This window comes from Camelus bactrianus, chromosome 1, assembly GCF_048773025.1.
Source record: "Camelus bactrianus isolate YW-2024 breed Bactrian camel chromosome 1, ASM4877302v1, whole genome shotgun sequence".
NCBI classification, from domain to species: Eukaryota; Metazoa; Chordata; class Mammalia; order Artiodactyla; family Camelidae; genus Camelus; species Camelus bactrianus.
Window position 1 is genome coordinate 1,016,634 of NC_133539.1, and position 19,080 is coordinate 1,035,713.

Here is a 19,080-nt window from a genome sequence, read left to right on the forward strand (position 1 = left end):
GTTCCCTGGGCCTCATCCCAGGCTGGGCCCGGGGGTCCTGTCCTGAGGACGTGCCGCCCTCCTGGGGTCCTCGGATCTCCCCAGATTCCTCACCCAGGTCCGCCCCCTTTCCCAGGGATTGCTGATTGGAATTGGTGGCCAAGGAGCTGGGCCCCTCCTGAGGGGCAGGATCCATCAGGGACAGCGGATGGGGTGACTGGGCTGACAGACGCGCTGTCCCGTGGGAGGCCAGGCCGGGCTCTGGAGCAGTGGCCACGGTGGGGCCTGCATCCCACAGCCTCTCAGCCTTCAGCTCAGGGGCTCCGGCCACGTGGCTGGCCAGGCCCTTCCCGAGTTCTCCACCCATCATGAGGGGCTCCGGTGGGGAGGGGTCCACAGCCAAACCCACACTGAGGGCTCTACTGGCCCAGGCCAGGTAGGGGCAGGGACCACAGACCTGGAGAGGGGACCAGTGGAGCCTTGTCCCTTCTTACATCCACTGACCTGACCCTCAGGCCATGAGTGCTGCAGGCGTGTGGGTTCGTGGCCAGCCAAGGGGGCGGGTCCCTTGTGAGGACCACCCAGAGGTTCCGCATGCTGCTGCCAGGGTCTCGGTTTGAAAAGGGACGGCGGAAGTTGAGGGAGTGGGGGCCTCACACTTGGACTTGGATGAAGCAAGGGTGGCCATTTTCAACTGGCCATTTTGGGTGTGACCCTCACAGAGGGTGGGGAGAGGGGCTGGGGTCTTGGGTCCCCGCCCTGCTCCAGACTGGTGTGTGCGGTGGGCACCACCTAACTCCTCTGTGGAGCCACAGTGTGTGGTAACACCTGTCCCAGGGCCGCTCTGAGGGCGAGGTGAGCGGATGGAAGTGGCAGACCACACTCACCACCCAGGGTCCTCGCCTTCGCCGTGTGACTTGGGGTCCCTTTATCCCGACACCGGCCCAGCCGTGTGACTCTCTGGCCAATGGGCCGTTGGCAAGTGCGGTGCAGGCAGAAGCCCGCGGGGCACGTGTTCAGCTGGGCGTGTCCGTCTGGCACCTCTGCCACCGCTGTTAGACGGCGCCCGGGCTGGTCTGAGAGAGGAGGGGGCCCTGCAGCAGCCGAGTCCTCCGCCAGCGCACCCCTGCCTGCCAGCAAGCCCAGGCAAGAGGGAGGAAACGCGAGGAGAGCACACCCACGTGCCTCGGAGCCAGACTGCCGAAAACCGAGACAGAAAATCTTAAAAGCAGGAAGAAAGGCAACTGCTTTCAAAGGAAACCAAGCTCGCGGCTGCCTTCTCTAAGGGAGCAATGGAAGTCAGAAGACAATGGAACAAGGCCTTTAAAGAAAATCAGGTCGAACCGAGGATTGTTTTGCGGTTTTAATTTATTTAACTTTTCATTTTGAGATAACTTTAGATTCTATCCTAAGAAGAGTTGCAGAAGTAGCACCAAGTGTCCCCATGTCCCCTTCACTGGGCACCCCGATGTCGACACGTTACATCACCCGGCGCGATGGCTGAAACTGAGAAACGGTCCCTGACACGACCTTGTGAACCGAGCAACAGACTCTGCTGGGATTCCGCCCGCTGCTCACTGATGTCCTCTTTCTGTTCTGGGCTCTTACACGCACTTGCTGTCGGACCTCCTCAGCCTCCTCCAGTCTGGGACGGTTTCTCAGCCTCTCCTGCGTTCCGTGACCCGGGCGCTCCTGGGAAGTGCGGTTAGGGATCTCACAGACTGACCCTCATGGGGGTTTGTCTGACATGTGCCCGCGATCATGGCGGGGTGACGGATTACGGAAAGGCCACCACTCAGCACATGACACTGGAGGACCAGGGCAGCAGGGTCCCTTATTGCCGGGGATGTCAAACTTGGCCCTCGGGCGGGGGCTCTGCTGGCGTCTCCAGCACACAATCTCTCATTCCCCCTTCCGTGCTGCCGCGTGCAGCCCACACTCGGGGAGGGGCGCCCGCTCTGTCTTGGGACAGACCCACAGCGAGCCTCCACCGTGCTTGACAGCTGAACTGTGCAAATATCCTGCTTTGCTGTGAGGGTCTGACCGCTGATTCTAGCTTCTTTTTTAATGCAGACTACTCACTCAAACAACCCTAGTCCCATCGCTGACTTTGTTTTCTTTCAGAAGTCACTTGGCTCTCCCAGAAGGCCAAGCCTAAATTAGTCAGATACTGTTCAACCTCTCTTGCTTCTAATGCAGTGAATTTCTTCCTTTCTTTTTGATTTTTGGTTTTAGCTTTCAGCGCAAGTACAGCCTGGCTGCGGCAGTCGTACCGGAGGGTCACAACGCTGAGTCCCCGTTTCCCGAATTCCTTCTACATTTAGTAGCAGGCGTTTCACTGTGAGGAGGAGTTGCCCCTTCTCCCTTGCTTGTTTATATGCTTGGCCTTTATCTAAATCCACATGGACTCATGGGCATTTATTTATTCTTTGGGCTGAGAGTTAACAACATCCTAATTTACATTATTGTACAATTAGCAAGTGGCTTACAGCAAAAATACCTGCAAAAATGTGAGCAAACTGAAGACATTTTCAGACACACAAAACTGGAGGGAGTTTGTCTCCAGCGGGCCTGAGCTGAGAGGTCCTGGGCCTTCCTGGTGACGACACGTAGAGCCACGTGGAAACGGGAGGGGGCGCAGGCGCAGCTTGGAGACGCTGCCGGGAGCGCCGTGGGCCTAGATGCCTGTGCAGCTCAGTGTCGTGGTTGCAGCCGAGAAAAGGCAGGCGGCGGGGTGTCTGTATCCTGCCGCTGTGTGAGAAGCCACCACAAGGATGTGGCTGAAAACAGCGAGAGCTCCTCATCTCACAGTTCGAAGGCCCAAGGTTGGGGCGGCCCAGCTGGGTCTGGCACTGCCAGGGTCGAGGCTCGGCTGGGCCGCTCCCGTCCCAGGCCTTGGGGGGACCGTCCCATCCAGGCTCACTCTTGCCGGCAGAGCTCAGGTCCCCCCAGCGCAGGGCTGATGTCCCCTTCCTTTCTGGAATCGGCTCGGCTCTGCTTGTCACCGTCCCTCTGTCCCCAAACCAGCAGCACACGCCGAGTCCCCTCTCCTGCTCTGAATGTCTGACTGAAGCCAGAGACGGTCCTCTGCTCCCAGGCCCCCACGCTTGGGTGGGACTCACTCAGGTGACCCAGCACAGCCTCTGCATCTTTAGAGCCGAAACCTTAGACACAACCATGTACGAAGGTAACACGTTCATGGGCTCTGGGGACTGGAGCGTGGGCGTCCGGGGCGGGGGCCACTCTGCTCCCAGGGCTCGAGTGGGACTCAGGAGGTCACGGCTCCGCACCGTCTGGAGGAAGCAAAGGCACCAGCTTCCGTTAGACGCGCGACCGTCCCCGAGACTCGCTGTGCTCTCAGGGGAGGGGGGTGCGTGCGCAGGGCAGCCAGAACGCACGCAAGCAGGACAGAGAGGAGAGTGTGGGATAACTTTAAAGGCAGTAACATTTTAAAAAGAGGATAATTAAGGGACTGAGAGAGAAGGGACACAGAGCAGAGGAGACAAATGGAGGGCAGCGGCCGCAGCTCCAGGTACGTCAGAATCCCACTGAGGCCGACCGAGCAAAACCTGTCAGACCGGAGGAAGAAGGGAAACAAGACCTCGGGCACCCTGCGTGTCAGGGATCCATCTCGAATCCCAGCAGGGTGGAGGCAGAGACGCAGAAACGTGCCGCTCAGTCACGGGCTGCAAGGAAGCCAGGGCCGCTCCGCGCCGAGCAGGGCCGTGTCACGGGGGCGGTGGGGGGGACACGCAGGGCGGGGCGGGGGGTCTTGTCCTCAGATGGCACCTCGCTGCACGTCACGCTCACACGGCAATTCCAGGCGGACGGTTGCTCTAAGGCTGAAAGGTCAAACAACGAAGATTTAGGGACATGGCGAGAGGAGACATAAAATCACGGTCTCCTAAACGGGCCAGGGAAGGTGTGCGTCATGAAGACCTCACGGAAAGTGTGACCTTCCGAGCGAGCGGAGCCAACGGGGGCTTTGTGGGGAGGGCACGTGGAGAGCGCTTCCGGATCCAGACCCAGGGGCACGGCCCGGTAGACGTGTGGCCATGGACTTGAACGGTCCCTCCCCTGGGGGAGACCCACAGACACGTGGAGGCACTCAGCCTCGTGACTCAGGGAAACTCACGTCAGACCACGAAACACCGTCCTACCAGAGTGGCTAAAACGGAACGACGGTCAATTCCGGGTGTTGACAAGCACGTGGGAAGCCTGGAGCCCTCACAGAGCGCGGCTGGACAGGCAGACGGTTCCAGCCACTCCGGGGGACGAGGGGTCACCCTCCTCTAAGGTGGGACTTTTCACACCAGTAACCAGCGATTCCGCTCCCTGGTGTGTGTCCCACGGAGGTGCCTATCAAGTTCACCCAAAGACACGCGAGATTTTTCACAGCAGCAGGGCCATAATCCTGCAGGCAGGAAGCAACTCCAGCGTCCACGGTGGTGTGGCTGTGTGTCCGTCCTATGGGAGGCTGGGCAGCAATGAGCAGACTGCTGCACACAGTCGGGCACTGACACGCGCACCTCGCAGGGCTACAGTCGGCTGGCAGCAGCCACCCACGAGGAACAGGACGTGAGGACGTGCCCCTCGGGCGGTGCAGCGGGGGCCGGACCAGAGGGCGGCCCGCTTGGATTTTGCCCCGGGTGCCTGGTCCAGCTCCCCACTCCCCACGCTGGCCCCAGCCCTGACCACAGCTGGACTCATGATTACCGTCCGGCTTCTCCCCTCACCGGACTATGCACTCCTGGGAATGGGGACTTTCTGGGCCACTCCACATGGTGCCTGGCCCCCAGCGGCCACTTGGCGAGGAGTCCGCGAGTGAATAAAGGAAGGAGCGTTGTGCCAGAAGCGTCACGGCCAGATTTACTCAACACTGGTGAGTCACTCGTGGGGACTCTGCTGAGTCATAAGTTCCTTTCGGTCAGGATGTGTTTTAAATTGTCTGTTCTGAGCAGATGGAAATTTCTTGGCCTCTAGGACTGAAAGAGTGGATGTCCGGATAACACATCCAGAAGGAAGCGGCCGGAATGTGCATCACACGGGCCATTTGCCCTGCGATGGGGTAAACAGACTTCACGAACTTCTGCTCATTTGGAACCAAAGGAAGTTGGGAGCTGAAGCATGAACAATGCGTGGAGGCCGGCCAAAGTCTGAACGTCCCAATTCTAGCTTTTTTCTCATTACACGGGGAACCCGTGAGAAGGTGCCTAGAGCGTCTCGGGGCCGCAGGCAGACAAAATCACCCCATCAGCGTTTTCACTGACCATCAATTAGACGTGTCCTGGGCCATCAACCCCAGGGACGAGGGCCAGCCCCAAGCTGAGGGGAGGGAGGAGGGAGGACTGTGAACAAGGAGACAGGGAGAGCTGGGGAGGCCCCGCAGCCCGGCGACGGGCGGTCGGGGCACGGGGGCCTGGCTGGGGCAGGCTGGGGCTGGCATGCGGGCTGCCCAGGAGAGCGGAAGGCTGTTGGAGACGCGGTGAAGGGTCCCATCCCCGCAACGTTCTTTCGGAGTCATGACAAAGCTGGGATTTGCCTCTTAGCCCAGCCATGCTCCCCAAGGGCCACCTGGGAGCCTGGGCCATGCGGGGCCAAGTCTACTGTTGTGCCAGTGAACACGAGAGACAGGGCCCGGGGCAGGGCCATCTGCTAACCACCCGGGATGGAGGGGGCCACCCCTCCTGCCTGCGCGTGAGGGGGGATGGAGGTGACCGGCGGAACCACTGTGAGCCGTCGCCCCGCCGTGCGGCTTGGCTCCAGCTGCTCGCTGCCCGTCTCGCGGGAGAGCCGCACTCACGATGCTCTCAGTGCTCAAGCGTTTTCCAGCACGTCGTCCGCTCCTGCTCGGTTTTGCTGCCTGCAGCCCCCTTCACGTGGGAGCACACAGCGTTGGCACCAGCTCCTGGGGGTGGGGGGAGATACTGGGGCCACAGGACACCCCCCACGCCCCACCCGGAAGCCGGTGGAGACGGAGAGCACTGGGCGTGTTCCTGCCTCCTCACCCAGTGTGGAGTGGAGACCCCGAGAGGGGAGGAGCCCAGAATCCCCCAGGAGAGGTGTGATCCCTGAGGATTCCCCCAAAAGGGGCCTGTGAGGGAGCTGGTGGCAGGAGTGGAAAGTAAAGAAAGACTCACTGATGCCCAAGTGACCCCCGCACGGGGCTGTCCCGCCAGCTCAGGAGTCACTGTCCTGGCCTCAGAAGTGCCTTGAAATGTGAGCTCGCCGGCACCAGCGGTGACGGGCCAGCAGCTGCCGTCTGCGCCCTGGTGCTCGGTGTCTGTGGCCGGCGGAGGACGTGGGGGGCTGTCTTCCCAGCTCCTCGTATCTTGAGTGTTCGGGGGAGTTTCCATGGGACCCTCAGCGCTCAGAGACCCTCCCTCTGTCAAAGTCAACCTGCTTCCGCACGCCACTCGCGCGTACCTCCATGACACCGTGGCTTTGTCCTCCACGGGAGAAGCGAGAGTCCTGTGCGCGTCGGCTTGCCTCTCACAGTGTTCTTGTCTGTGACGTGGCTGGGCAGGGGAACCTCAAGGCGCGGGTTACGGGGTGGCGACCCGAGGGGCCCAGCGCTGCCTGGCCCCGGGGCCTGTGTCTGGCTCGCTCCTGCCGCCTGCAGCCTGTAGGGGGTTGAGGGGGGCGGCCTGCTAGTGGGTCCCCTTTGAGATATAAGACCTGCAGGCAGTGGCGCGTGGCTGGGCCAGCTGCTTCAGGGGAGGGGCTCCCACTGGTGCCTGGGGAGATGGAGGGGCATGGTCCAGACCCGCGGGATGGCGAGGGGCGATCTGGGCGTCTCCCGCAGGCCCACCCGCCGCACACAGACGGGAGGAGGAGGAAGTCAGACTCTCCCCACCGCCCCCAGTTCTCCAGGGATGCAGGTCATTCATGACCCGTGGCGGGGGAAAGCCCGAGGGCGGGGGAGAGTGTAAGGTGATGGCCGGGGGCGGGGCTAGCGAGGAGGGGCGATGCGCTTGGCAGCCTCCAGGCTCAGAGCAGCTTGGCCGGGCCGGTCAGGGGGCCTGGGAACTGGAGCAGCCCTGGGGGTGCTGGGGCCCAGCCTGGTGGGGGAGGGCGCAGCTCAAGCCCTGCCTGCACTGGACAGCGGGCTGGGGCTCAGATGGCTGCACCGTCCTGACCTTGGAGACTGAGAGCCTGTCTGGCTCCCTGCCCGCATCCCAGTTGCGTGGGAAGCCCAGGCCCACCCGAGTCTCCCGCAAAGTCTCCGGGACTTCTGTTCTCGCCATCATTTCCGGCAGCAGCCATGCCCTCCTCCCACGGCCGGGCTCCTCCCGGGCTTCTGCGCCAGCTCCCACGGCGCCTGGCCAGGTGGGCACACCGCCCCCGCCACTCATTCCAGATCCACGTGTGTGGGCGTGCCTGAGTGTGTGAGCGTGTGTACGTGTGCGTGTGCACGTGTGCATGGGGTGAGGCTGGTACCCCACCGTGGCTCTCAAGGCTGGTGTGGGTGGTCCTTCTCCTGAAGGTCCTCCTCTCCATCTTCTGCCCCTTATAACCAAAGACCCGAGGAAGTGAGGGGGCCCTGAGGTGAGGGGTGGTCAGGCTGCGTGGAGGGGTCTGGTCGAGGAGGCTGAGAGGCAGCCGGCCGGCTTCCTGTGGAGCTCCAACTGGGTGACCAGGGTGGCAGGGTTTGCCTGGGACTGTCCATCCCACAGTGGGGATGGCTGGTCACGACTGCTGACCCATCAGGGTTTCAAAGGGCGTGTGGACAGGAAAGGAAGTCTGTGCCCTGGACGACAGAAAGGCACAGGTGGGGTCCTGGGTCCCGGGGCCCCTGGCGTGTGGGTGGAGCAGTGGGGAAGGATCCGGGGAGCTGTGAGGACCAGCGAGCAGAGCGTGTCGGGGGTGGGCTGGCAGGGTGGGGTTGAGGGGAGTGCTGTTGCCCCAGGGCCTGGAGCCCCTTACTCTCTGTGCGGCCCTCCGTCTCCTGGGCCGTTCCAACCATCAGGACCAAGCGCAGGACCACTTCGGAAAGGCGCTCCCTTGGTTGTGAGGGGTGGGTGCCCAGCAGAGGGAGACACACCCAGGAGGGAGGGTGTCTGGCAGAGGCCGTTTACAAGGACCGCTACAGTAGCAGGTGGCAACAGGAGGGGCTCCGCCTGGGCCTGTGGCCCGAGGGAGTGACCAGGGAGGGGGATGCCTTGATACCTCTCTCCTCCCACTGCTGAGGCTTTCCTGGGGGCTAGAATGAAACCACCCAGAGACCCTCTCCATAAAGGCAGCAGAGAAAACACATTACTGTTTTTGAGCCAGAAGGCGTCGCATATCACGGGTGACTGCTGAAGCCACGACAAAGACAGAGAGAAACCAGATTCTTTTACATAAGAAGGATTTGCAGCTTGAGTCCCCTCCCAGGAAAGGGGAGGTGTGCAGTCACCTTCCTCCAACTGCAGCTTAGAGAGCTGGCTGCAGGCCTGCAGGAAACATTCCTGAGTTGTGAGACTGGCCAGGGATTATGAGGCCATTAAAAAGATTTACAAACATTTGGAAAGGACTGAGAAAGCCCTTCTGGAAAGGGAGAGGGGAGCCTCTTCTCTTATTTTCAGCGGGGAGAGAACTCTTACCTGCCCTCCTGGCCCCACTGGCCAACCCACGGGGCCGGGCAGCCCCCCCCCCCGAGGGGGTGGACTGGATCGGGATGTTTGTAGGACAAGCAGAGGGAGAACCCAGAGTCCGCAAGGGGGCCGCTGGGGGCCGCAGCCCTGAGAGATGGAGCCGCGTGCCTGCATCCCCAGGCTTGGCGAGGTCTGTCAGGCCGGCCTGGGCCTGCTGTCCAGCCGCTCTCCCAGCCCCCATTCTCCTGCCAGAGAAAGAGACTCAGGAGCACTCCTTGTAACAGACCAGTGTGAACACATCCAACAAAGCCTGCCTCCCCAGATCCCAGCCCTGGGTGTGGGAGGGGACGAGGACGCCCAGCAAGGGCGACTCAGGTGGAGGAGGGGTACTGTGGATGGAGAGCCGCACAGTCGGCTGCAGGATGTGGGGAAGGAGCGTCCACCCACCGCTGCCCGGTCACCTGCGGTGCGTCTTCTCCTGTAGAAGCTGGAAGTGAACCCCCAGTCACGTGACACGAGGCACTTTGGGGTAATTTGAGAAGAGAGTTCTGTGAGTCAGGACAACCTTGTAGAACATCTGTGTGGACAGTGAGGTGACATCTAATCTTGTTACCCCACTGGCTGATGGGACACCCTGCCTGTCCAGCCTAGGGGGCTGCTACAATCTAAAAAAGATTTTCGAGCATTTCTCAGAATTTAAAGCAAGACGAACTCTGTATGAGTCCCTAAACATCCTGCAGGAGAGGGGAAAAAAGCCTTTCCTCTACCCTCTTAAGTTCAGTCCTGGCGGCCTGTGAATTAAACTGAGAAAAGCCAGATTAACAGGAGAAAAGGTTTATTTCATGCACACGTGGTGGGGAAGGAGGGCATCGCAGAAAACTCCGGAGAGGCAGGGTGGGTGGTGGCGGTGGTTATATACCATCTTAAGGAAGGGGATGCTTATGGAAGAGGAACGGGTGTGGGTCGAAGGGGTGAGTGTGGGAAGGCGGCAAGGAAACTAGGGAACGTTTGGAAACAAGGGTTGTGGAGTGAGTTTTGTTTGGCAGCCTCCAGCCCAAGAGTCGTCCCCCGAGGACAGCCTTACAAGTGGAAATTCTTTTTGTGAAAGGGAAGTGCACGCTCTGCCTTCAGGCTGGAAAGGGCAGGCAGAGGGCCCTTCCTCAGTCTGGGCTCTCAGTCACCTTCAGCCCAACCCGGCCCTTGTGCCCCAGTGGAGGGTCTGGGGCGGGGTGTCTTGATTTTCTTCGACCCAAAACCCGGACGGGGTTTATGTGAGGGGAGGAGGGTTGGGTTTACTTACTTATTTACTTACTTAGTTAATTTATTTATTAAATAGAGGGACTGGGGATTGAACCTAGGACCGCCTGCATGCTAAGCACGTGCTCTCCCACTGAGCTACACCCTCCCCCCAGACTGGGGTTTTTAAGGAAAAGTATGTTGAAGGAAACTTTGATGAAAGAAAAACCGACAGCTTGGCTGGCGGCGGCTCCACGGTTCCGCAGGGCGTGTTCCCTCCGCGGCCGACGCCCTCCAGGCCGCCCAGGGTACCGCAGCCTATCCTGTGACTCGGTCCTGGCCCAGTCGCCTGGCTTCCCTCCCCCCACTCCAAGCTCAGAGGGCCCAGCTCGGGGTGTTTCTGCAGCCGCCTCCCCTCCCCCTGCCCAGGAAACGGTAGGTAAGGACTCCCGGGGGCGGGGCACACGGGGAGGGGGCACATCAGCCCCTCCCGGCAGCGCCGCCCCCTCCCCACCACCCTGACAGCCAGGGGGCTGCCCTGTCGCCGGACAGGTGGGAATGCCCGGCGGTCACCCCCGTGGCTGGTGGGGCCTGTCGGGGTCCGACTTGGGGCCTGCAGGGCCCTCCTGGGCATGCAAGCCCCGCCACCGCTGCTTTTGTTTACAGAAAAAGGTCTGGTCTCCGAGGCCTCCCCTGCGTTGCACGGAGCAGGCCCAAGCGGTTACTGAGTAGAGAAGCAAGGGAACGCAGACACAGGAGAAGCAGTCGATCAAAAGACGTGATGATGATCAAACAGCAGTCAGCGATGGAACAGCCGTGGCTCCTCCGGGCTGGAGGTGCATTCAGAACCTGGTGCGTACCTTTGGGTTGATCTGCAGGAATGAAGGCCCCACCCAGAGACTCAGTTTCCCCTCTCGCTGCCCCTGGCCTGCCTCTCAGATCAAACGCCTGGGGACCTGGGCCACACACGCCGAGCTCTGGGCCAGGTGCTCGCCGCTGTCCTCGCTGCAGGGTGGGAGGGGACGCCTGCCCCCGCAGCCGTGGGGAGGGTCCCTCAGCTGGGGATGTGGGCAGGGGGTTTCCACCAGAAGGGATTCTGATGCCCCCCAGCCCCCTCACTCCACTCCCAGGGAGAAGCAGACCGCCTTGCTGCCTGTCCTCAGTGTCCTTTTCACTCAAATTCTCCTTCACAATCTCTAGTTTTTAGGTAGAAGGTAAATTTTACAGCCACCTTAAGCTCATGAAGGGTTCTTTCCCGGATGGTCTTCATGGTAAAGGGCGCCCTTGGCTTCTGCGATCCCTCTGCCCAGGAAGTCGGGCCCGGCCATCAGAGGCCCCGTGGCCTCTTTCCCTGGGTTTCCTGGTGTCAACTAAAATGCTGCAACCACATCAGTAAACAAAGAAGGCTGAAACCCAGTCATCAGCGGCTGCCGCCACCCCTCAGTGGGGCCAGGCCTGCAGCCCGGCCTCTGCAGCCACTCACAGTGGTGCCCTCTGAGCGGACTCGGAATAAGAAAGGACAGGACACTGACCCTAGATAGCCAGGTGCTTGTCATTGTTCCAACTACCTGGTCTTTGTTGTAAAGCCCCTATATATCCCAGCTCCTCCCCTACCTCTTCGGAGCAGCCCCTCAGAGCCACCTGAGAGGCCATCACCACGGCCCAAGTCCTTCCGCCAAATAGAACATGACTCTGAGCTTTTAAGCTGCGAGTGTACTTCAGTCGACACCGGGAACGTCACCCCCCACCCCCCGCGAGAGGGGCCCCAACCCCACCCAGAGCCGCGCCTGGTAACGTCCTCCTACCCTCAGCAGAGCCCTCACTGCGTCCTTGTCGCTTGCAAGGACACAGAGGCGGGGCCCAGGAGGCCGGGCAGGGTGGGCCTGGGTCCCAGGGTCTCTCAGGGCCTCACGGCTGCCTCCCACAGGCCTTCCATAATACAGCTGAACCCAGGGAACTTTCCATCGCTCATCCTCCACGCGGGCAAAGGCTCCACTGCCTGCAATCCTCTTGTAAAGCTCACAACGGTGTGGAAGTCTCCTTTCGTTGGACCCCACATATCGTGGCTCGCCTGTTCCTAAGCTCATGATGAGGCTGTTGAGTGTGAGCCGGGTCTGGTATGAGGGCGGCTGGGTGGTGCCGCCTCCCCTGGGGCCTGGACTCGCTGCGGTTTGGCCTCTGGCGCCAGGCTGCCTCCAAGCGCTCTCCCTGCCCCCAGCCCGTCCGCGCAGCTGTCTGCTCTCTGCACCCAGCCCGGCGCGCCTTCCTGGGTCTGCAGAGCTGGCCCGGGTTCAGGCCCTGCTGCAGGACACCCAGCCCTTCCTCTCACTGGAGGTCAGCTCCCCATCCCTTCCCTGACAGCCAGGGCCCCTCACACCCTCTCCTGGAGGGTCCTTTGAAGCCTCCTGGGCAGCTGGAGGCCTGCTGAGTCGGGGCCCCAAGTCCAGGCTGGGCCTCCCGGCCGTGTGGCCTCCCTGTGCCTCAGCTTCCTCCTCTGTCTAACGGGGATGACAGCCCCCGTCGTGGGGTCACTGGGAGGACTGAGAGTTCGCACTAGAATCCGCACCGGAGAGTGCTAACTTGGGCCGCACCGGATTTCCACCCAGAATTAAGTAGCCGTGAGTGATGAGGGGACCCCAGGCTCTCCCCGCACCAGCTTCTGAAGCTCTGTTGCAATGGTTGTGAATCCGGGTCCTTGCCCTGCTCAGGAGTGATGCAGAAGTGGCCCTGGGACAGTTGTTGTCATCACTGGTCAGATCTACCAGCGGGAGGGGCTCACGGGTGCCCAGAACGCGCACGGCGAGGAGACGGGCCGTTCAGAGTGCTGACAGCTCAGGGACCACTGTCTCCTCCCTCTGGAGCCTCAGCTTCGGGCGGCATGTGCCGGCTCCTGGAGTCCGGGCTGGCCTGTGGCTGGCGCCTGGGCCCCGCTCCCGGGGAGAGGGCTTGGGAGCCACGAGGCGCTCGGGCCACTCCCTCGTTCAGCCGGAACGGTCCGTGTCTATGACTGCGTGTTGAGCTTCCCCTCCACCAGTGCTGTTGTTTGCAGAACAGATTGCAAGTTTTGGCAGCCACAAGATAGCAAATGATCAGATGATTCTTCCTGTGTTTGACAGGAGATAAACCAAGGCTCTCCCCCCACTGCCCGTAGTTGCCACAGGGATAGAGGGCTCCTCCGTGTGACTCACGACTTCCCCACGCCCGGCGAGCACCCAGCACGTGTGTCTGGTGGGTACGTGATCTGAACTCTGGGAAGAACTGAGTGTGCAGCCCTGGGAGTGCACGCCCGGAAAGCATCATTAACTTGAGACCAAATGCAAGAAACTGAACATTCTTTCTCTGTGAAAGAACATCGGATTGGAAAAAAATGCAGCTCCGGGGACCTAAGGTCGGCTTTGAGAATGTGCAGCCTCAGCGGGTTTGACAGCGAAACGGCCTCGTGAACACGGGGCCGGAGCCGCGCTCGCCCTGGCCGTGCCGGGCGGACGGACGGCCTCTTCCTAGAAAGACGCAGATTTTGTCCGGGACACAGTGGCTCTTCTTTTCATTAGTGTGTCCTGAAATAATTTCAAACTGAAAAAAAAAAAAATGAGAATCGTGGCAAGACTAGAGAGGGAAACTTCTGGGTAGCCTCAGCTCAGTGATGTTCTACATTTTCTCACATTTCTTCATCACTCTCCCCATCTCTCTCTAACGTGTTTTCAGAACCAGTGGAGAGCGGGTGGGAGACTCCACACTCTTTGCTCCTAAATGCCTCCTTGGGCCTCTCCTGGGAGCACAGACATTCCACCATGACCCTTACCGCAGCCGCCAGGTGGTGGAACACGCCCGTCGCGCTGAGCATCCACATTCAGCTTTGCTGAGGGTCTCCCCAGTGTCCCTCCCCAGAGCGGGTCTGGCCAGGAGCACACGCTGAATCTGGCTGTCGCACTCCTGTCCCTGGGCCCTTCCTGTCCCTCAGGACCGCGGAGCCTAAGTGCCTGCTGCTGGCTGAGTGCAGGCCGAGCCGGTGGGCGAAGGGGACTTGCTGTCTGCAGTCCCCGGGCTGGGAGCAGAGGGCTGGCTGGGTGCGAGACCGTCCCGCAGGCCCAGCTGCACCCCCCGGACGGCACCCCTGATCCTCTGTCTCGCTTACTGCGTTGCCTGAAATTTCCAGCGCTTCATGGGGAATCGCATGGCCAGAGCAGACAGCGGTGCCTGCTCCCGGACTTCGGGGTAAACGTCCCACTACACGTGTACCCAGCACTAAGCGGGAGTTCAGCTGTAGGGGAGTCACGGGTGGCCCGTGTCGGAGGGGGAGTTTTGGTGTAGTCTTGGTCCTCAGAGAGCTTTTGTCATCAGTGGGTGTCACACTTCTGCTCAACGGCTTTTCTGCGTTTGTTCAGGTGTCTTGTGCTCTCCTTTGTTCTGCTGGTACAGTGAGCTCCACTGGCTGGTTTCAAGTCGTAAACCGACCTTGCGTTCTTGGGCCGAGCCACGCTCGATCACAAGAGGTGATTCCGTCTTACGTAGATCGTGGGATCTGGTTTGCTAACGTTTTGCTCGGTGTTTTGCATCCACATCCGTGGATGTTACTAATCTCTGTGCTTCTTCCCTTACAGTGTGCTCTGTCGGGGTGGGGTCAGCCTCGTGGACCGGGCTGGGAGCTGCTCCCTCTTCTGCTCTCTGAGTGAGTCTGTGTACGATTGGTGATACTTCCTCCCTAAATCGTTTTTCTCAGATTGAGACACAGTTACAATGTGTCGACTTCTGGGGTACAGCAGTGTCCCAGTCATGCACATACATACATGTATCTGCTTTCATGCTCTTTTTCATTTAATGTTATTATAAGATATTGAATATAGTTCCCTGTGCTGTACAGGAGAAATTTGTTTTTTTTAATCTGTTTTTATATACAGTGGTTAACATTTGCAAATCTCCAACTCCTGAATGTATCCCTTCCCGCCCCCTCTCCCGGGTAACCATACGATTGTTTACTACGTCTGCGAGTCTGTTTCTTTTGTAACCTCCCTAAATGCTGATAAAACTCACAGTGAAGCCATCCGGGCACGCAGTCTTCTTTGTAGAAATAATTTTGATGATGAATTTAAATTTTAGGGATAATCATAGGGCTATTCACATTTTCTAAGTTGCATTTTTCAGGCATTTGTGTCACCTAAGTTGTTGAATTTCTTGACATAAAGCTGTTCATAACGTTTCTTCTCCTTTTGTTACTGAAGGATCTGCATCGATACCCTTCTCTCATCCTCGATTTCTATCGCCTCTGTTTTTTAAACAATCTTGCTAAAGTTATCAATTATAATTTTCAAAGAACCGATTTTTGCTTTGTTCATTTTTCCTACTGTTTGCTTTTTATTTTATTATTTTCTACTCTTATTTTTATTATTTAACTTTTTGCATTTAATTTGCTTGTTTTTTCCTAGTTTCTAACGGTGAAAACTTAGGTAATTAAGGCTTCTTGTTTATGTCTAGTATAAGCATTTTAAAGCTATGAATTTCCCTCAAAGCACTTCTTTGGTTGCATCCCATGAGTTCTGACACGTGTACCTGTGTGTATGCACATGTGCATTCCTGTATGCATGTGCACACCTTTCTTTTACATGTGCACCTGCCTGTGTGCATGTGTGTACCCGAGCACATGTACATGCAGTGTGTGTGTCAGTTTGCTAGAGCTGCTGTAAGAAAGTGCCACACACTAGGGCAGCTTAAATGACAGAAATTTATACTCTCACAACCCCGGAGGCTAGAAGTTGAAGATCAAAGCATCTGCTTCCTGTTGCAGGGGGAGAATTAGAGGGAGAACCTGCTCCAGGCCTCTCTCACGGGTTCTGGCAAATCATCGGGGCCCCTCGGCTTGTGGAAACATCACCCTGATCTCCATCTTCATCTTCATGCGGCATTCTCCCAGGTGTGTCCGCATCCAAATCTCTCCTTTTTATAGGAGCACGATCATACTGGACTAGATCCCCCCTCTTGACTTCATTTTAACTTGATTATCTCTGTTATGGGCTGAACTGTGGTCTCCCAAATTCACATGTTGAAGCCCTGACGCCCAGCGGCTCAGAATGTGGCCTCATTTGGAGATTGGGTCTTTAAGGAGGTAGTTAAGGTAAAATTAGGTCACTGGCGAGGGCCCTGTTCTCGTATGAATGGCATCCTTGTGCAAAGAGGAGATTAGGAAGCAGACACACACAGGGGGACAAGCACGTGAGGACACAGGGAGGAGACGACTATCTACACGTCTGGGAGAGACCAGCCCTGTGACCCTGAACCTCAGACTTCACCCTCCAAGACCATGAGAGAATAAATGTCTGTTGTTTGAGTTCCCCGTCTGTGGTGCTCATTCTGGCTGCCTGAGGTCAGATTGAGGTTCTGGGGGTCAGGAATTCATTATGTGAATTGGGGGGGGTCACAACCCAGCCCATGACTGTGTACATGTGTGTATGTGTGTACATGTGTGCATGTCTCTGTGTGTGAATCACGCGTCTCTGTGTATCAAGGACACAGTGGGGGGCAGCAGGGCACCGCTCAGTGGTAGAGGGCACGCTCAGCATGCACGAGGTCCTGGGTTCAACCCCCAGCACCTCCATTAAAATAAATAAGTAAATAAGTAAACCTAATTACCTCCCAAAACAAATAAATAAACAAACAAAACAAAACAAAACAAGACACGGGGGAAGAAACTGGGCCCTGTGCAGGGACAGGACGGCGTGGGGAACCCAGGAGGCTGGGCAAGTGGCCTTCCTCTTAAGGTGCCCCTGCCCTGGGGCCTTAGCAGCCGCCACCCAGCCCCCACCCCTCCTGGGGGTGACTTACCAACGGGCTGCCTAGGTCGGGGGATGGGTCCTATGACCCTGGCTGTGGGCACCTGGACGGGCAGCGAGTCACCCACCAAGGCTGTGGATGGTGGGCCCCACGGCCAGGGTTGCGATGCTGTTGCAGAGGGACCGCCTGGTGCCAGGACGGCACTGGGAAGCCTGGAGCCAGAGGAGGCAGGTCGGGGGGCCGGTGGGAGAGCCCAGCGGAGAGGAGGAGCCCGAGGGGTCTGGGAGCTGGACGGCAGGGCCAGGGTGTGGGGTCTGGATGGCTGGCTGGGCTCTGGGGGCCGGGCCTCTTCTCCCCCGCTTACTGGGGTTCTTATTTCTGGCACATCCTCCTCCAGCCTGGTTCACTTTGGCCTCTGGAGTCTGAGGCCCCGTAAGGCCTGCAGGCCCCCACCACACCTGCAGCCACTCTGGAGAGAAGGCCAGCCCTGGCCTCAGGCGGTGTCCAGACAGGTGGCCGCGGGGCTGACTGTGACGAGGGGCTGCCCCAGGCCGGCCAGCTGGTCTTAGCCCAGGGCATGTGGTGTGGGACCAGCAGGAAATGGGTCCCAGATGCCGCCCAGCAGGCCGGGGCGTGAGCTTCCCAACGTATGGAAAGAGGGTCAGAGCGTCCAGGGCTGCACCCGGGTCGCGGTGTGGGAGGAAGGAAGCGGTCCTGGGAGAGGCAGACCAGCCCCCCACCCCCGCAGGAAGGGTGGGGCGCACGCTGCGGCTGGACCCTCCTTTCCCTGGAAACCGTGGGCCCATGTTAACCCCAGGGCACCTGAGGGGGCGGGTGCAGAGGACAGCTGGCCTTTAAGGCCACACACAGACCAGATGCACCCCTAAAGCAGGGCTCCCCACTCTGCCTCCTGGGCCAGGGAAGGGGGACCCCACTCTCGTGTCCCCAGTGCTGCAGGTGGGCGGATAGGAGGTGGGGAGACCAGGTTCTGCTGACCCAGGAGCCTCGGGACCTGCACGTCGGGCTGGGGCCTCCCACCAGCTTGCAGGGAAGTGGGCCGAGCCACTCTTGTTTCTCAGCAGCAGCCTTTCTGCAAGGGAGGAAGGGCCCGCCTTGCCTGCTCCCCGCCCCACTGCCGCCCAGCCCTGGCCCCCCGACCCCCAAGTCCGGAGGCCCTTTCTCGCCTCTCTGAGGTCTCATCTTTTCAGGAAAACTTTCCGCTCCCCCAGCTGGAGGCCCTCCCTTCCTGGCAGGGTCTTGTCCACTGGAGCCAGAGAGGAGCCCCAGAACCGGGGGAAGGGTGGCTCCTCTGGAACAGGTTATCCGTCCAGTCTCACTGCCTCCAGTATCAGAGGCCACAGCAAGCCGTGCGCCCCGCCCAGCATGAGCAGAGAAGGCCCAGTTCACCCTGTGTTTCCATCGGGTCACCAGCCCCTCTCCACTCCAGGCTTGGATCTGAGGTCTCTGCTCCCACCCCTGGCTTCCTGCTGCCTCGTGTCTAATAAAGCTCTCCTCTTAAATTCCATGATTTTTCTAGCAGTTACCTGTTTATGGGTAACCAGGCGGCGTTGTCTCCAGCTGCGATCAGTGTTCTGGAGGAGGAGTGGGAGGAGGGGGCTGGTAACGATGTCCCCACCAGGACCTTGCCGTGGGTCTCTTCCCACTGGATGCAGGTCGGGGGAAGCTCGCCCAGGGTCTCCCTTAACCTACATCTGCATACGGCAGGTGCTTAGTGGGCTTCACCGAGCTGCCCCAGGGTGTGTCCGTGCTGCCAGACCCCAAGTTCACATGTCAGAGTCCATGGAGTTGGGCCCACGTGACCACAGACCAGGTGCTGTGTGCCAGGAAACACTCCCGTTTACGCCTCAAGTGTCCTGCTGTGAGGAGGGTTCGGGGTGCATCCTGACACCCATTTTACAGATGAGAACTTTGAGGTCAAGATTTGCCCAAAGGCGCACAGTGGAAAGGAGGTAAGAGGTGGGCGCGTGACTGTCTGGCCCTGCACACAGGGCTTTGCCGCAGTCTCTGCCCTGCCCCTGGTCCAAACTTCCTGGGAGGCTGATGAGGTGATGTCTGGGGTCTGAAGGTGCCTCCAGGGGAAGCTGGAGGAGGGCTGGGCACTCCTGCAGAGGCCCCTGGACTTCCCGTCCGAGGGGTGGGCAGCCCTCCAGAAGGGGGTTTGCAGATGCCCTCTGGCCCCAAGTGTCGGCCCCCAGGATCCAGGACCCCAGCGCCCTCCTCTGCTTCTTGAGCTACACGTCACCAGCAAACATGGCTTGTAATCCGAGCGACTGGGCAAGCCTCCCCCAGTTTGATCAGCAACGTCATTTCCTCCACTTCCTTCGTTAAGGTCCTGCTTTTAATCCCTCTTCCATAATCTTTAAGGCTTTTATTAGGAAGAGGAACCCCACGTGTGTCCTCTTGTGGCAGGTTCTCAGTCAAATCGGAGACACCCCGTCCCTGCGCCGCAGCTGCCTGCGTCCCGGGACCAGGCGAGCGTGCTCCTTTAGGCCCGTGGTGAAGC

General features: G+C 59.4%; 3 long non-coding RNA genes across 3 annotated transcripts; 1 reads left to right on the plus strand and 2 right to left on the minus strand.

Moving 5' to 3' along the window:
• Positions 1–1,329: 1,329 nt before the first annotated feature.
• Positions 1,330–4,270, minus strand: LOC141579656 (uncharacterized). The gene is made up of 2 exons (XR_012511500.1): positions 4,140–4,270; positions 1,330–3,821 (listed from the first exon to the last, which is right to left on the minus strand). It is a non-coding gene; the product is annotated as an uncharacterized LOC141579656 (long non-coding RNA).
• Positions 4,271–10,047: 5,777 nt separating this feature from the next.
• On the plus strand, positions 10,048–16,789 carry LOC141579648 (uncharacterized). The gene is made up of 3 exons (XR_012511476.1): positions 10,048–10,643; positions 14,393–14,460; positions 15,574–16,789. It is a non-coding gene; the product is annotated as an uncharacterized LOC141579648 (long non-coding RNA).
• LOC141579652 (uncharacterized) lies at positions 10,526–12,530 on the minus strand. The gene is made up of 3 exons (XR_012511488.1): positions 11,597–12,530; positions 11,023–11,169; positions 10,526–10,663 (listed from the first exon to the last, which is right to left on the minus strand). It is a non-coding gene; the product is annotated as an uncharacterized LOC141579652 (long non-coding RNA).
• Positions 16,790–19,080: the final 2,291 nt, after the last annotated feature.